The following is a 15,831-nucleotide window of genomic DNA, read 5'->3' on the forward strand; positions in this document are numbered from 1 at the left end:
GTGAAGGAAGGAGCAGCAGAAGGTTGCAGGGCGGAGAGTGGGGGAGCGACGGCGAGAGAGAGAGAGTCTCCCACCACCAGCGCTGTCACAACCACACACTCAGCTGCTGTCGCCGCTGATTGTGATTGCTGTTCAAACAAGGCCGACAGCTGCCACAAACATCTCCCGCTTAATATGACACACATGAACGCTCACCTATACACACACACACACACATACATACACACACACACAGACACACTAACTGATATTGCTCAGATGTCACTCGTCGCTGCTGTCCCGCTTTATGGCACCCTGTTATCTGTCTTTCTTGCTCTTGCTCTCTGATAAGACTGCGGATGCTGTGATTGCCCTCTGCTCTCTGTAAAGTGTGACAGCTCAGTCAGTCGCTCATCAAATCAACATGTCCCCCCCCACCCCCACCCCCCATCCCCCCGTCACCGGAGAATACCTGCGCCCTCTATCACACACTTACTCTCCTTGTCATTCTCAGCTTTCTCATGTTTTCCCTACATCTATATAAAAAAAATAAAAAAAAACACCTTTCAAGCATATTTGAGAGGTGTTGCTGCTTTTCTCTGCTGTAGCTATATAGTTTAAAAAACTGAATAGCATCGTGGTTTAGATAAAAGAAAACATCTGAACACATCACCAAGATGACACAATGTTTTACCCTGGACTAAAAATAATCGATTATTATCGCAAGATCAATCGATAAAGTGAAGCAAAAAATTCCCATTTCACACAATCGGGCGTTACTTTTCAAGTCCAGGCCCGTTGCAATTAGTATGCCTGCCGTGCCGTGCATCAACACACACATAACACATAACACACATAATAACACAAAAGCAGTAGATAGATACAAAGCAGTTTATCTGAAACACACCGATCACTCTACTGTACCGTGGGAGTCTGTGTTTTTCATGTGAAATCAAGCGCCGTTGTGGTCTGCAGCCGAGGCAAAAAGCCTGCAGTTTTTAGACAATCTGCTAAAGCTGATAATGACTCAGGGCAAAAAGGGATTAGTTTTGCCTTCAGAGAGTGTTCACTCAATAATATATAATTCACACTTGCTTGTGTGTTTTTTTTTCTTCTTTTTTCTCTCCCTTCAGAAAGCAACAATCGGAACCATCTCACACACACTGAGGCCTCACTCTCTGTCTCTCTCTCTCTCTATGCTTTTGCTTTCCTGCTGTTTTCCCTCTATTTCTGTCTATCTCTGTCATTCACACACAAACACACACATAGGCTACACACACACACACATATACACACACTTCCTCCTCCACAGCAGTTGTACATTATGGAGTGGTAACCAGGCAGCATCTAATTGCAATAATTGGAAGAATGTACCGAGCGGCCTGTTTGAACACCTGTTAGCACTGAATTTCTCTCATGGCTACAGATTGTATGTGCTGTGTCACACCATTTGGTGTAGTGCGTGTGTGTGTGTGCATGTGTGTGTGTGGGTGTATGTATCTGTGTGTAGGCTTCAGATTGTGTTGCCCCCCCCCCCCCCCCTCTCTCCCTCTCTCTTCCTAGCAGGCTCATATAAAGAGGAGGGGATGGGGGGGGTGGGGGGTATGTTAATAGGAAATCCTGGCTGCGCTCCAGTTTCCATTTTGACACCTCAGACCTCGCCAGAAGGAGGCTGCCTGTCACCGACACATCCCAAGGCAATTCACTTCACCCACAATCATTTGGGACTTTGACAAAAATTAATCATATGCATGATACATCTTGGCCCTCACACTTCTCACACAGTCGTCACTGGTCTCTGTCAGTTTTTCTTTCTTTCTTTCTTTCTTTCTTTCTTTCTTTCTTTCTTTCTTTTTCTTTTTTTGACATGCCGAAAAATCACAACCAGGACTATATGAGACAGAAAACATCGACTTCCTCAAAACATCAGGCACAAAAACAACTTCCTGTGTGTGTGTGTGTGTGTGTTTGTGCTTCTTTTTTCTTTTTCTGCTATTTCCTATTCAGGTGGTGTCCCTTGCTCTCTTTTCCCTCTCTTTTCCCTCTCTTTCTCTCTCTCTCTCTAGTCTTTGCTGGGGGCAACTGGACAGATGTGTGGAGCTGTCCGCCCAGCTCCAGTGCTGAAATCATTTTTCAGCCCTTTGGTTAAACACACACACACATACACACACACACACACATGTCTGCCTCTTCCCTCTCTTTTCACGCTCATAAAAAGCTGTGATTGCACCGGCAGCTCGTTCACAGGAAGTGAACTAACTACTACAGGTGTAATTCTTCCTTTCCTTTTTTTCTTCGTCTTCTCTCTATACCTGCATTTATCAGTTCACACTGTTTCCATGAATTAAAAAAGACCAATTAAGGGTGTCTCTCTCTCTCTCTCTCTGTCTCTCTCTGTCTGTCTCATGTGTGCAGTCTGCAGGAGGCAGGCTCGTATTGATTGAGTCAGGGGGGCTTCAACATTGAGCTGTTGTCATTTGACCCCAGGAGGCCCAGACCTGAGAGCTGATAATCCATCGGGGAGTGAAGGACGCAGGGGCCCCGCTGCTCTGTCTGCAGGGGCCCCACACTGACAACTTTTCTTTCTTTCTTTTTTTTCTTCTTCTTATCTAATTACGTTGCCATTATTGTTGTTAATTGGCTCGTCGTCGCCTACAAATCAATACTTGCTCTCAACACTGACATCAATTCACTTTCTCATAGTGTAGTAGCCTATGTAGAGATCGGTGGCTTCACGTAGCCTACCTGTTGATTTGTGGCCGCTCAGTCTGCTGCACCGCGTGCTGCGTCTCCTCCACCACCACCATCATCATCATCACCGTCATCATCATCATCGTATCTAAAGCACGAGGGAGGAAGCAGATGGTGAAGAAGGAAAAGATGAGTTCATCTCTGTTTTGTTTTTTTTTACTTCAGATGCATGCTGTGTCTCCCGCAGCCCTCCCTCTCCTCCACTCTTTCTATCTGTTTCTGTTTCCTAAAATGCGACATGCTGGGAGTCTCCGAGCTCACCTGAACGTCGCTGCTGCTGCCGTCGCTGCTGCTGCTGCCGCTGCTGCTGCTCCCGTCAGTCCGGCTCCTCCACCTCCTCCACCGCCGCCGGAGCCGCTGCTGCTGCTGCTGCGCGTCTGGAGCGGAGATGGAGCCTCCGGTGCTGCTGCCTGCTCTTTTAAAAAGCCTCCACTGGTCCAATAGGAGGTCTGCCAGCCTCATGGGACCTGACGTCACCTAACCCCCTCCCTCCCTTCCTCTCTCCCTCTCTCCCTCCATCTCTCCTCTCCCTCCGCACTCACATTTGAACTATAGGGGGAAAAAAATATAGCCTATCAGCTCTGTTTCCTCGTCGATCTGGAAGGATAAGAAAGACCGTGAGACGTTCAGGTGTCGGTGCCAAACGAGATTTTACTGCAAGTGGGTGATGGATTTGTTCATTTCTCATTTTCTTACAGGCTACTTTTTTGTTATTATTGTTAACTTATCACTAAACATAGTGTCAGGTTTTTTTTTTGTCATATATGAAGGCTAATTTTCTTCTTTTTCTTCTTTTTTTTTTTACACATGCAAACTGCAAAATATCTCAAGCAATTGAACTTCAAGGAGGAGCTGGAGACACCAGTTGTTCAGTAGCATGAGCAACAGGCTGCAGCTCAGTGTCTCAATATGTTCTTCATATTTTACATTCAAATAAGAGATGTAGCAGACATAGCTGCTGCTAGGCACTTGCAATATGTCCCCACTTCTTTTTTTCTCTTTTTTAGATCAGTACCACTGCAACTTTAATCATGATTGTACTGTACATATATGGATTATTTTAATTAATCTTCCATAATGATTCACGTTGAATATTAAGTTACATTGCTTCATTGAGTCATAATATAATTTCATTATCAGTTGTATTATTTCACATAGCCTACATTTGTAGGTGTGACATTTGAGCCCCTTCTGGTTCCCATCTGACATTGTTTGCAGGGGGACAGGTGAGAATGTGATTGTCTTTGAGCTGCACATGTTCTGCTATAGGACAGACGCCTATATTGTGTGTGTGTTTTTATACCACTACTCTTGCTTTTGCAATTTTCATGCTTTTCATATCAAAACACACACACACACACACACACACACACACACACACACACACACACACACACACACACACACACACACACACACACACACACACACACACACACACACACACACATGATGCACATACATGTTAGGTTATAAGCCACTTAAAATGTTACTGCATGCTGATTATCAGTGTGCTCCAATAATAGTAATAATTACATGCATCAGCTTCCATTTTGCACAATGGATACCTGAAAGAAGAGACCTGTGCTGTAGTTCATTGTCGTTGCTTCTGTAAAAATGGAAAGAGGTCTAGATAATAATATGCAGACTTTTGTTTTTACCCTTTTATGTTGTTCTGTATCTCAGCAGGTCAGTGCAGGGACAGCAGAAGGACTAAATAAGAAAAAATAAATAAAAACCACTGTGGAAAACAAGGAGCAAAGTTAAATTAAAACTCCTATGATGAACGAGTAAACACTTTAATCAAAAATATATTTTTAATTTTGAAGAGGAAAAAAACTACTTAACAACAATGTCTTTCTGTATTTTGGGGTAGTTTTGAAAAAGGTCCTGAAGGTCAGTGTCTGGGTGAATGAATTCATCCCACAGAGGAGCCTCGTCTCCATCTTTTTGTATGAATACAATAATGTGACTAGATACTGTAGCAAATTATAATCATATTATTACTAGTTAAAGATTAGCCCACTCTAAGAGAACCGCACTTAACTCAAAAACAAAGTGAGCAAGACTCCAAAATAACATCCGAGACTGCGTCATATCAAAACCTTGAGGGTCAGTTCATCAACATTTTGTGAGATAACCATGAATATCTAAATTAATATTCTTTAAGACCTTTTACATTGATTATATTATAACTGGATGCTGAGTCCCTTTAATTAGGCTAGATCTCTGTTTTACATTTCAGAGGAAGAATGCATGAGATCAACTATGTAATTTCTATTTATTTTGATAAATAGAATGTAAAAACATATGAAATGCCTGACAAATCAATTTATATCGTACTCACATTGAGTCAAGGTCTCCATCAAACCCGTGAATACTCTGTGATGTTTTGAAGAAAGAATACAAGTGTGTAAATCTAAGGTGTGTGAGTATAATGTGTTGTGTACAGTGAACCTGTTCACCGCTGTCCAGCTGTGCGCAGCAGCAGCAGCGGTGGCACTACAACAGTATATAAAGCCAATAAACAAATTAGAAAAAAAAAATGTTATACTTTATATGAACTCAACTCGCCCAGCAGATGACATCTACGTATAATCTGTCTTCCCCGGCAGAAAATGCTGAAAAAGCGGTGTATTTTCAGACACAAATGAGCAATTCGTAAGGCCATTGTGTGCACTGTGCATCATTGTACTTTCTAATTTCCCAGACTCAGAAACCATTGTGGGAAATGCTTTTGTGTTGTCGAGTGCTTGTTTTTTTTTCTGTGGGTTTTGTGTATTATTTTCTGTGTGTGTAGCTCTTGAAATTGGTCTACACACACACACACACACACACACACACACACACACACACACACACACACACACACACACACACACACACATACATTTAGACATTTGTGCAGGGTTTTTGTTTACTTCTTTTTATTTTAATTTCATTCTTTTTGGGGACTTTAACATAACCTCCCGTTCACACATGTCCACATCTAGGTCAAGTCCGAACTCCTTTCATATGAGACTGTAGTAGTTTGACAACAGCAGTGTTGGGGAGTGAATAACGAGGGCGATGAGGCTGACTGTACCGCTCTGACAGCTTACTGTGAACGCAGCATGCTGCCCTCCGACAGCACAACAAAATGAGGACTTGACATACGAGGCAAACACACAACGCCTGAAGATGACAGACATTTTGACACTGAGATGGTAAAGGCCGAGGTTGTGCTGATGGATGGATTTGCAGCTTGAACTTTGACCCTAAATTAACTTGGGTTCAACTAAACCAGGCTCAAACATCTGTTTTGTTTTATGTTTTTTTCATTATCACATCAGAAATATTGTTAGATGAATCTGCTGCATTATGACATGAATAATTTGACCGTTTGGAAACACAAGCACCATGAGCCAGTTATGTTAGCTTAGCTTAGCATAAAGACTGGAAACAAAGGGGAACTGTTAGCCTGGCTCTCTCCAAAGGCTGTTTCATAAAAAGTTGAGTCAATGCATTGGTGAAAAAGACCCTGAGTCAAATACACAGTGATGTAGGAGCAGTGTGACAGGCTCGGACAGCCTCTTCTTCAAATGACCAAAACCACAAACCCACAAAACCAACTGTGGTGGAGATAGAGACATGATGCAGGGCAGCGCAGCAGAAGTCGTTACCTTTGGTTGCTAAGTTAACACAGTGGGCCCAGTCTGATCTTTTACACCTGCATGTGAGTAAATTGGTTGATGACAGTGTGAACAACCTAAGTCACAGGGATTTATATCTTTTCAAACCAGATTTCATATGTGGCTCTAAATCTGATACAGATTTGCACACAAGCAAAAACAAACATGGCAGACAAGAAATTGGACCATAAACATGCTGTTCTGGAAAGAAATCTGTATTGAGCACTACAGGCTTGTAGTGTAATCCTAGTCTAAGTGATGTCATGCTCAAAAAATAACTAACTAACCAAAAGCTGGAGGTCATTATCAACCTCAGTTATATCCCATCCAAACACCGCCACACTGTGCAACTTGTGGAGTAGACTACTTCCCTCTTCCTTCATGCACAACATCCCCTACAAAATACTGCTCTCCCCTGTGGATGATCAATTATCTATTATCCATTATCAACAGGACACAACCACGGCCAAAAACATGTCTGACGCGATAGATGCGATGGCTGCTGACCAGTCAAGCTAGCTTCGGGAGACGACAGCCTGCCGTGGCCACGAGATGTCAGTAAATTTCAAAATGAATGCATGTATCACCATCCACTTCTATCTAAATAATCCTATAATAAAGCCTGATGGCATGCAGCAGTGGTACGCATTAAAAAGAAGCAGAAACACTGATTTTCAAAGACTTGCACACCAACTGTATGATTAAATGTAACATAATATCCTCATAACTTGACATAAGAATCTAAAAATGATGTGACATTTGGGTGAAGAATTAAGAGATTGAAGAGAGACTGGGGAAATGAATCTACTATCGTTACATTTAGCTCTGACAGACAATAAACAATGGATGTGAATGATATAACTGTTTATAACTGTGGTCGGCCAATGGTTTTTAGAGGTAGAGACAGACACAGTGCGAAGCCTCTTCTGCTTTGAAGCTTAGGAAAGCAGATGGTCTCTACAAAACTTCCACTTTTACTCTTTACACAGAAAAAACCAACAGCTAGCAGATGTATACCTATCGTGTGAAAAACACACACTCATTAAAATAACAAGGATTTATTTATTGATACTGCTGTTTTCTGCTTCAAATTAACAACAGTGACATTTTACATTGTAAGTGGTTGTGTATTTGAAATACTAGAAACATCTTAAAAGCCAGATTCATGTTGCAACTTCCTCTATAAAACCACAAATGGCACAGGATTAAAACAATATATGACATACAAAAGAAATATCCAGACATGTCTAAACTGGACATGTTGAAGGCAGAGCCAAATCAAGTCTAAAGGAATACACCCATTTTAATCAATTTGACAGGCTGCTATATATTCATAGAGTCGAATATGACAGAGATTGCACTTACAGTGCAGTTTCACTGAAGGAGGCCCAAACATCATTAGAGAGAGAGAGACCTTCCAAATCTATAATTCTGTCTCCACAGTTTATACAGAGGGTCCTGTAAGCATGGCAACCACTCCAAATATTACACACACACACACAAGCACCAATAGGTACACATTGTGCACCTACTACGCTAAAGGACACACGAACAGAGGTAATCATACACACACAAAATTCAACATTGAGAAATCCTTCTGGGAATAAAATCTGTAAAAAACTGAAAATCCGAACTTAATTATAATTTAAAATAGGATCTTAATTAACCCACAATCTTCACAGTAAGTGGAGCAGAGATGTAAGTTAAAGTGTAAGTATCCCATATTCCCGCTAAAGATAAAGTTTTGTTTTGTTTTGTTTTATTATTGTTTTGTTTGGTCCCTTAATTTCTGATCTTGGCCAGAGTCAAGTCAAGATTTTATATCCAGATTTATACCAACAACAACCTATAAGCCTTACTTTTCCATCAGTTTTACTTTGTGCTTTATTGTTGCATGCTAACATGCTAAACTAAGATGGTGACTAAGGTTACGCCATTGTAGCCTTCCTGCTAATAGGTACCTGTAGCTTTTTAACATGTTAGCTCGCTGACATTAGCGTTTTGCTCGTCCTTGTGCACACAGTGGCGTCACAGCTGCTCGCACGGCTGCTGACTTGTCATCTTGTTAAACCCGTGTTGACCCTCGTGTTCATTGTCATACTAACTCATCAGCCTTACTCCCTAAACTCAGCCCTAATTCCAGCCCCCCAGCCCACACACTAACACACCTGAACAAATCCACACAGACAATTGTAGTAGTCCTGATGTTTTTAATCAGCAGTGGGGCCCCACCCCGGCAGATAAGCGTCTGGTTACGTGTCTGTAAAGAGCAGTGGGGAAGACGGAGTCGCCTCGGCAGATGGCCCTATCAGCGCTGGGTAAACCAGCGGCCTGGGCCGTCGTGTTTGGCTTAACGGCCTATAAGTAATTCATTGTGTTCACTGAGAAGGAGCATCTGTCAACCCCTCGGCCCTGGAGACGCACACATACACACACACACATGTATGCATAGATGCAGAGATAAACATACTTACATGAACATTTGGTCACATGCACAACTGCAGGGACACACACACACACACACACACACACACACACACACACACAAACGTACAGGTCTTTCAAACTCATCTGTAGTAGGAAGGCGGTGCAGGTGGCTGGAGGTAAAGGGAGAGGTCTTTGTTCCATGTGACCTGCTCTGATCAGATAACACCACTGATCTTAGTTAATACTCACTAAGAGCTCATTTACCTGCTAACGTGAAAACAGAAGAGAGAGGCAGAGGGAAAGAGAGATGATGCAGGGAAAAGTGAAGGAGGAAAAAACACTCTGAGATCAGCTGTGCAGCTGCAGCGCACCAGGACGTCCACAACTCACCACCAAAACAACACAAACACTGAATTTGCATTTTCACATCAGTGACTGAACAGAAATTACCGCGTAACTGTCGCTTATGGTCCCCATTGAATAAACTGTAGTGCAGTCACACCTCCCTCGTATCGTATCATGTCTTCTCAGTATGAAAACTATTTTTACGCCTCAGCAGTGAGCGCTATTATAATAACAACAAGCGAAAGCTATCGCTCTGGATGCACTAAAATAAACTCCTATTAAATCTCTTTCTTCAGAGGCATGGCTGACAACACTTGCAACGAGGCGTGCCATCTTAAAAAGAGCCCAATTAATGTACAAAATACTTTTGAATAATGCCATTAATATTACCAGCTTCATTATGTAACATGAAACCAAATCTGTAAAGGGAATTTGTTTCCTGTCTTGATATTTTATTAAAGAATAACACTGTTACACATTTTAGATACACTGTCAGTGTCAGCAAATTCCATAACCTGAAATTTAAAGTATGTCAATGGGCTTTTTTTTTTAAGTTGATATTTTAGCCCCTTTCTCCAGACTTCTCCCCGAAGCCACGCCTCCAGAGCACAGGAACGCACAATACTTTAACTTTTCTAATAGAAGAAATGTGAGTGCTGCCCTGGGTGAGGGTGGATGAACCACTCAGGTGCTCTTCAAGGACACAGGATTGAGAAAAACTGAAGATAAAAACACAGCAAGCAGACCGTCCTGGTGCAAATAGTGGTAAAGAGTAAAAGGCAGTCCAAAACTGATGGGTCCGGACCCATCAGTTTGCTTGCTGTGTTTTTATCTTCACTTTAACTTTTCTGCCATAACATCTCTGCAACTGTCTCATTGAAGTTAGCAAGCTGGCATAAGCTCTGGCTCTTGCGTCGTCTTTTCCGTATCGTAAATCGGTGAAGACTCAGTGCATGAAGAGGCTACTATACGCAGAGGGGGGAGGGAGGAAGGGGCATATGGCAGCTTGATAGATGCATCACGATCCAATGAATTTGTTGTGGCTTTCAAAGTTATCGGATGGTGTTTTTACAGGATTGTCCGGTCCACAGGTGACTGACTATTTTCAATATTGTTAAAAAACTGGACTTCACACTGGACTTTGCTCTCTGTCGATTGGACCATTCTGTGACTTTGTGACATGCCAAGCTACAAGATGAGACTGTTGTTCACTCATGATGGACAAATATGGACACATGTGCAAACACACACGTCATCTGTATGTACTGTCTAGAGCTAAACTTCAGCTCTGTATACTACCTACTGCTGTAACATGTTATGTCAAAATGTCATAAGTAAAAGAATGTTATATCAAAATTTAAAAAAGCAAAAACAAAAGAAAAGATTATGATATGATCTGTATACTACCTACTGCTGTAACATGTTATGTCAAAATGTCATAAGTAAAATAATGTTATATCAAAATGTAAAAAAAGAAAAAGATTATGATAAAGATTTTTATTCTGTGGGTAATGGGGGCGGGACTAGATAAGCTTTTGCTTCTCCCGCTTTCCCTTTCGGCCATGTGTATTGTATTATTTGAACTAAGATGAAGCGTGATGATGATGATTTAAATTGACATGCCCGAAATAAACTAATTGATTGATTGATTGATTGATTGATTGATTGATTGATTGATTGATTGATTGATTGATTGATTGGTTGATTGATTGATTGATTGATTGATTGATTGAAAAGCATTTAATTAATTGGGGTGTGAAGAAGATTTCATGCAATACAGTTGAAAATGCTCCAGAAAAGGATCTCCAACCCTATATATACCTTTAAATGATAAATGATCAGTTTAGTGCAGAAACAACAAAACCCAACTGTAGAATTAGAAAAGTCCCAGATCCCAAATCCCAAACAAGAAGCTACTTACACAGATTAAAAAGAATTGCCAAAGAGTTATCTGACACTATGGCAAAGAAGTCAGACAAACCAATTAAGGAAAAGGAAATATATAATAATATATAATATAATATGATATAATATACAGCACTATACGAAGAACATATCACCATATGCCACAATCTGGAACAGCCTGGATCTGGATCAAACTTCCAATGAGACAAGTCAATCAGATTATCATAAACATGGTTCATCTCAATCAGAACAGAAGGGTTATCACTATACACAGATGTTGTGCTTCCATGTTTAAGTTAAGCCTTCAGCAACAACTCCACACTTAAAGGAGCTACAGTATTTCTAAGTTTTTGCTGTTTTGCATGGACGCTACAGTGCTTTGTACTGTAGCCTGTATACCTGAAAGTAACGAGACAGCCGGACCACGTCAGGATCAGATCTTTCCACCTCAGGTTTTGTGCTGAACTTAAATCATTTTTTTTGTTTAGATTGGTAAGTGAACAGCTGTTAATAACTCTTAACTTTAAAGGCTCTTATACATTTGTGCATTTTTCAGGTTATAACTTAAATGGAAACAAACCAATTGATGGCCATGGATATACAGTAAGTGGAAGAAGTAGACCGGTGAGCCCTCCACTCACCGCTCTGCTTCTTTGCACTGTCCTCTTTAGTCCTGTCATAATTTACTACCACCATTATAAGTCACCCCCCCACCACACGTAACTAAATAAGCTGCTGTAGCCTATTAATGAACTACAGGGTCGTTGGGCTCAATAAAAAGTTCTTGTTAAAACAAAACTGTGGCTGTCAGAAATTCCTGCTGTCTTTGACTTGTGAGAACAAAGCGGACATGAAAAATGATCACCAGGCCTGCGGAGAGCTTGGCCTTCCAGGTGAATATTAAATCATATTGAATTCATGTAAATTTGCACCTTACCGAACAGAGCTGCTATATAATATCACACTTCTCAGCAACAAGGAAGATTTTGGCAACCTGCTGATTGTAAGTCGTGGATCAGGGTAAGAAAGCACCAAGTTCTGTTTGGCGCATTTAGCAGCCGCCGCTGATGACAGACGCAGGGTGGGATATAATACACTGTAACATGTGCAACCACAATTGCTTTTCAAAGTTAACGATACAACATGTCTGACTTATTTTCCAAATACTCCCAACGACTGATGGACATGTTCTTAGAGCATGGTTGTTTCCTTCAGCCAGCACTCTGCCAAGGGGATAATAACAGAAAAGTGCCCAGCACTCTGCTTTTCAACTCACAGTCTCAAATGATAGAAATTACAGGCCTGCTTCAGCTCTAGCTGTTGAGACTTGGCTCTAATATGTTCAGACGCTCAGTCCCCCACCAAGGCCATTCGCCTCTGACAGAACTGGGAATGTGAGAGGGTAGTGAGGCAAGTTCAGGTGACCTCTTTTTAAGCTTTTCCTTTGAACATGGTCTCTTTTTCTTTGGGGAAAAATGGGGAAAATAATTGTGTCCCAGTCTTCTTATCTTGTGCTTCTAACCCGAGTGAGAAGAAAGTTTGACCCTGTGCTGGAAATTGGCCGTGTCCTGTATGTTCAAGATCAGTGTCTGATGCTGTTTGTCTGACCAGCTCCTGTTGCAAACACATAAAAAAAGATTACAAATGAATTCAAACACTATAGCTGCTACTCTTACAGTACCACCACTGTGCTAAAGCCTAAAATTCAACCAGAAATCAATAGCAAAAAAGAAAAAAAAGAGGAAAAACTGGGACATGCATCTTAAGAAAAAAAACTGAATTATAACTGTAATTCTGAAGTGGCAATTTTCTGTTGTTTGGGATGATCAGGAAAAAGGAATGAATAATTGAGATTTTTCACATTAGCCTACATAAGTACACCTGCACACATGCAAATGCAGAGGAAAAAAACAACAAAAAAACACACACACATGGGTTGGTACACTATAACCCACACAGACGGACAAAAACAAAGTGAACCGGCTGCTGCATTTTCACCATCCTTCCTCTTCCCTCGGTAACTCACATCTAAAATTATGCCTCACTTGAAGAAAATTGAAATGGAAAATGTGGGACATTTAGCAGGAGGGTTCCCTCATAACCAATTGCACACGTACTGTACTGTAAGAACCAGGATGTGGCTCCCAGAAGCCGGGGAGTAATTTTCACCTAAAATAAATAACAGGAGGTCGAAGAAAATGTGTATGATTAATTACGACACTTGTTTCTTTTGTGTATGTGTGAAAATTCATTAAGCTTCACCAAAAAACATAAAAACCATGCATGCATTGCTCTCTGTTTTAAATCAGATCAGTCAGCAGTGTTTTTTTTTTTCACATGACTTTTAAGATTTGATCTCATGACCATATCATTTATGTTGAGACATCAGTGCAATACTGTCCTGTCTGTATATTTAACCTGTGAGCCTTTCTTGTGTGTTAAATATCCAGGTAAGAGCACTTTGCCTCTTTTATTCCTGCTCTTGTCCCACTTGGCCCGAGTCTACCTCCACTCACACACACTGGCGGTAAATACATTCTGAGTGGTATCAAAGGTCTCGGCAGAAAACACATATATTCAAATTGCTGCTGACTCAATTTTATTGGTGGGGGTCACTTAATGTGTGTTTTATCACATGCATTTTTTTTTTCTTTTATAAAAACGTAACCACCACAAGTGAATTACGAGCTGTACGGTGTAGCAGAGTTGACTGTTTTGTGTATTTGTGTATTTATATGTATAAAAAAAAGCAAACAAAGGGCTTTTTCAATCAATTATTTCGCTCCCTCCCACACACACACGTCAATTGTGGTTTGACAATGTGTGAATTTTTTCAATCGACTGGATGATTCTTTTCTTTATTTTTTATGTTAATGCACAATAATCTACTTTTTTCTTTTTGTATAGTGTCTCCTTTTCATCTATTTTTCTCATCATACACCGCTTTTAAAGCTTTATGCTCATTTTTCTAATTATACTTTCACTGATGTTTTTTTTTAAAGCAGTATTGGTTAATTTTATAATAATATAGTGTGTATTGCTTTGGTTCTACTAAAAAAAATATAATATTTGTTTCACAATTTAATGCTCAAACATTTCAGAGGGCTTATAAATTGGAATTTCTAGCTTTATTTTTTGGTACAAATACACAACATTGATACTGTAAATTTAAATATTGGGGGGGGGATCTTTGCAGCCGTTTGTAGATGGATTTAGCTGCGTTTTCCCCTCCGTCCGTCTCTCCTCTGTCCACCTCTCTCTCCGTCACACAGCCACACAGGAAGCTGTAGCAAACTGTCCTGACATAATGCATCTGTGATCACTGTAATTTCACAGGGGGAAAAAAAAAATAGCAGAAATCATCCACTGGCACAAAAAGACATGAAAAGTTCAGCTCCATAAGGATTGGAAAGTTGCAGTGTTAAAAAGTCCCATTGTGCACTGAAATTAGGCTGGATAGAAAAGTTAAAAGCTTTTGTTAAATGCCAAATACAAATGTCTGAGTGAAAAGACTATGTATTTCTATTTGCTCCCCATGCTTTGAATAACCTTTTCTACAGTAAGTGCCTTTTATATAGGAGTTGTATCATGTCAGTGTAGTTGCTCTATACTTTTTTATCCAGATGTCCTTTAATGCAAATGCTCTTTTAGAAATTTCTCTTCATTATAATGATGGTAATAACAGCAATCGCAGACTTTGCGCTCGGCTCAGCTCCATTAGTTACTGTTCTGAAACAGGATGGTAGAAAGTCCTACCTTTTCTTTTTCTGCCTTTTCTTACCTTTTGATGTATTTCACACAAGACCTGTTGCCACATAAAAGTTACTATTTGCTGCTGCTCTGGTCCCATCATTTGGTTGAGAACAATTTGAAGTTTTACTCCATTTTGTGATGGGGTGATGGCAGCAACATCATAAAGTTAAGCTCAAAATTTCTGTGGCTGTTTCACTGAAAGAAAGAGATGTGAACAGGAAGACTGTCTACTGTCTACTTTGGGCTGCAAAAAGGGCCAGAAGGATGAAAAAAGATTGTAAATAAGTAGTGTGTTTTCTGGGAGATGGGGTAAAAAGTGTATAAAAACACTCCAGGTTCGCTCTCCATCTCCACTTCATGGGCTGATGCTAAAAGCTGAGGCGAGGGTCCTGTGTTGTGAGCGGTTTATTAGAGGGAAAATGACAGAAAAACAACTCATGGGTAGTGCATAGTTTCTATTTTGAATTACTGTTGTATGAGTTATTGTTGGAGCACAGGAACACCTACATGCTCACTCACGTGTACGCGCGCACACACACACACACACATAGAAACACAGAGAATTGGAGGCACAGGATTTACACAAGAATACAGGCAGCGCTCATGCACACAAACATTACAAAGACATACGCACACACACATCCACATCATGAGACATAAGTTTAATCAGACGTAGTCGAAAAGGAAAATGCCATTAGATTTTAAAGTGGATAATTTCACATCCTTCCCCACATTCATTTCTTCATTTTTCTTTTCAAACTGGCCTTTCATGACCAGCACATGTGCTTTTATGGAAAATTACAACATTTAAACGAGACTCTTTGGTCAGGGATAATTGCACAAAGACCCATTAGCAGTCATGCAAGACCAATGTACTGTGCACATTTTTCTTTTTCTCTTTGTAATGCTATTCTCAATCTGTAAGAACATGTCTCATAAGTAAGAGGATAATCATAATTTAATTATCCGTCATTATGGGGAGCAAAATGCTGGTCACCTT

This window comes from Trachurus trachurus, assembly GCF_905171665.1.
Source record: "Trachurus trachurus genome assembly, chromosome: 6".
In the NCBI taxonomy this organism is placed as follows: Eukaryota; Metazoa; Chordata; class Actinopteri; order Carangiformes; family Carangidae; genus Trachurus; species Trachurus trachurus.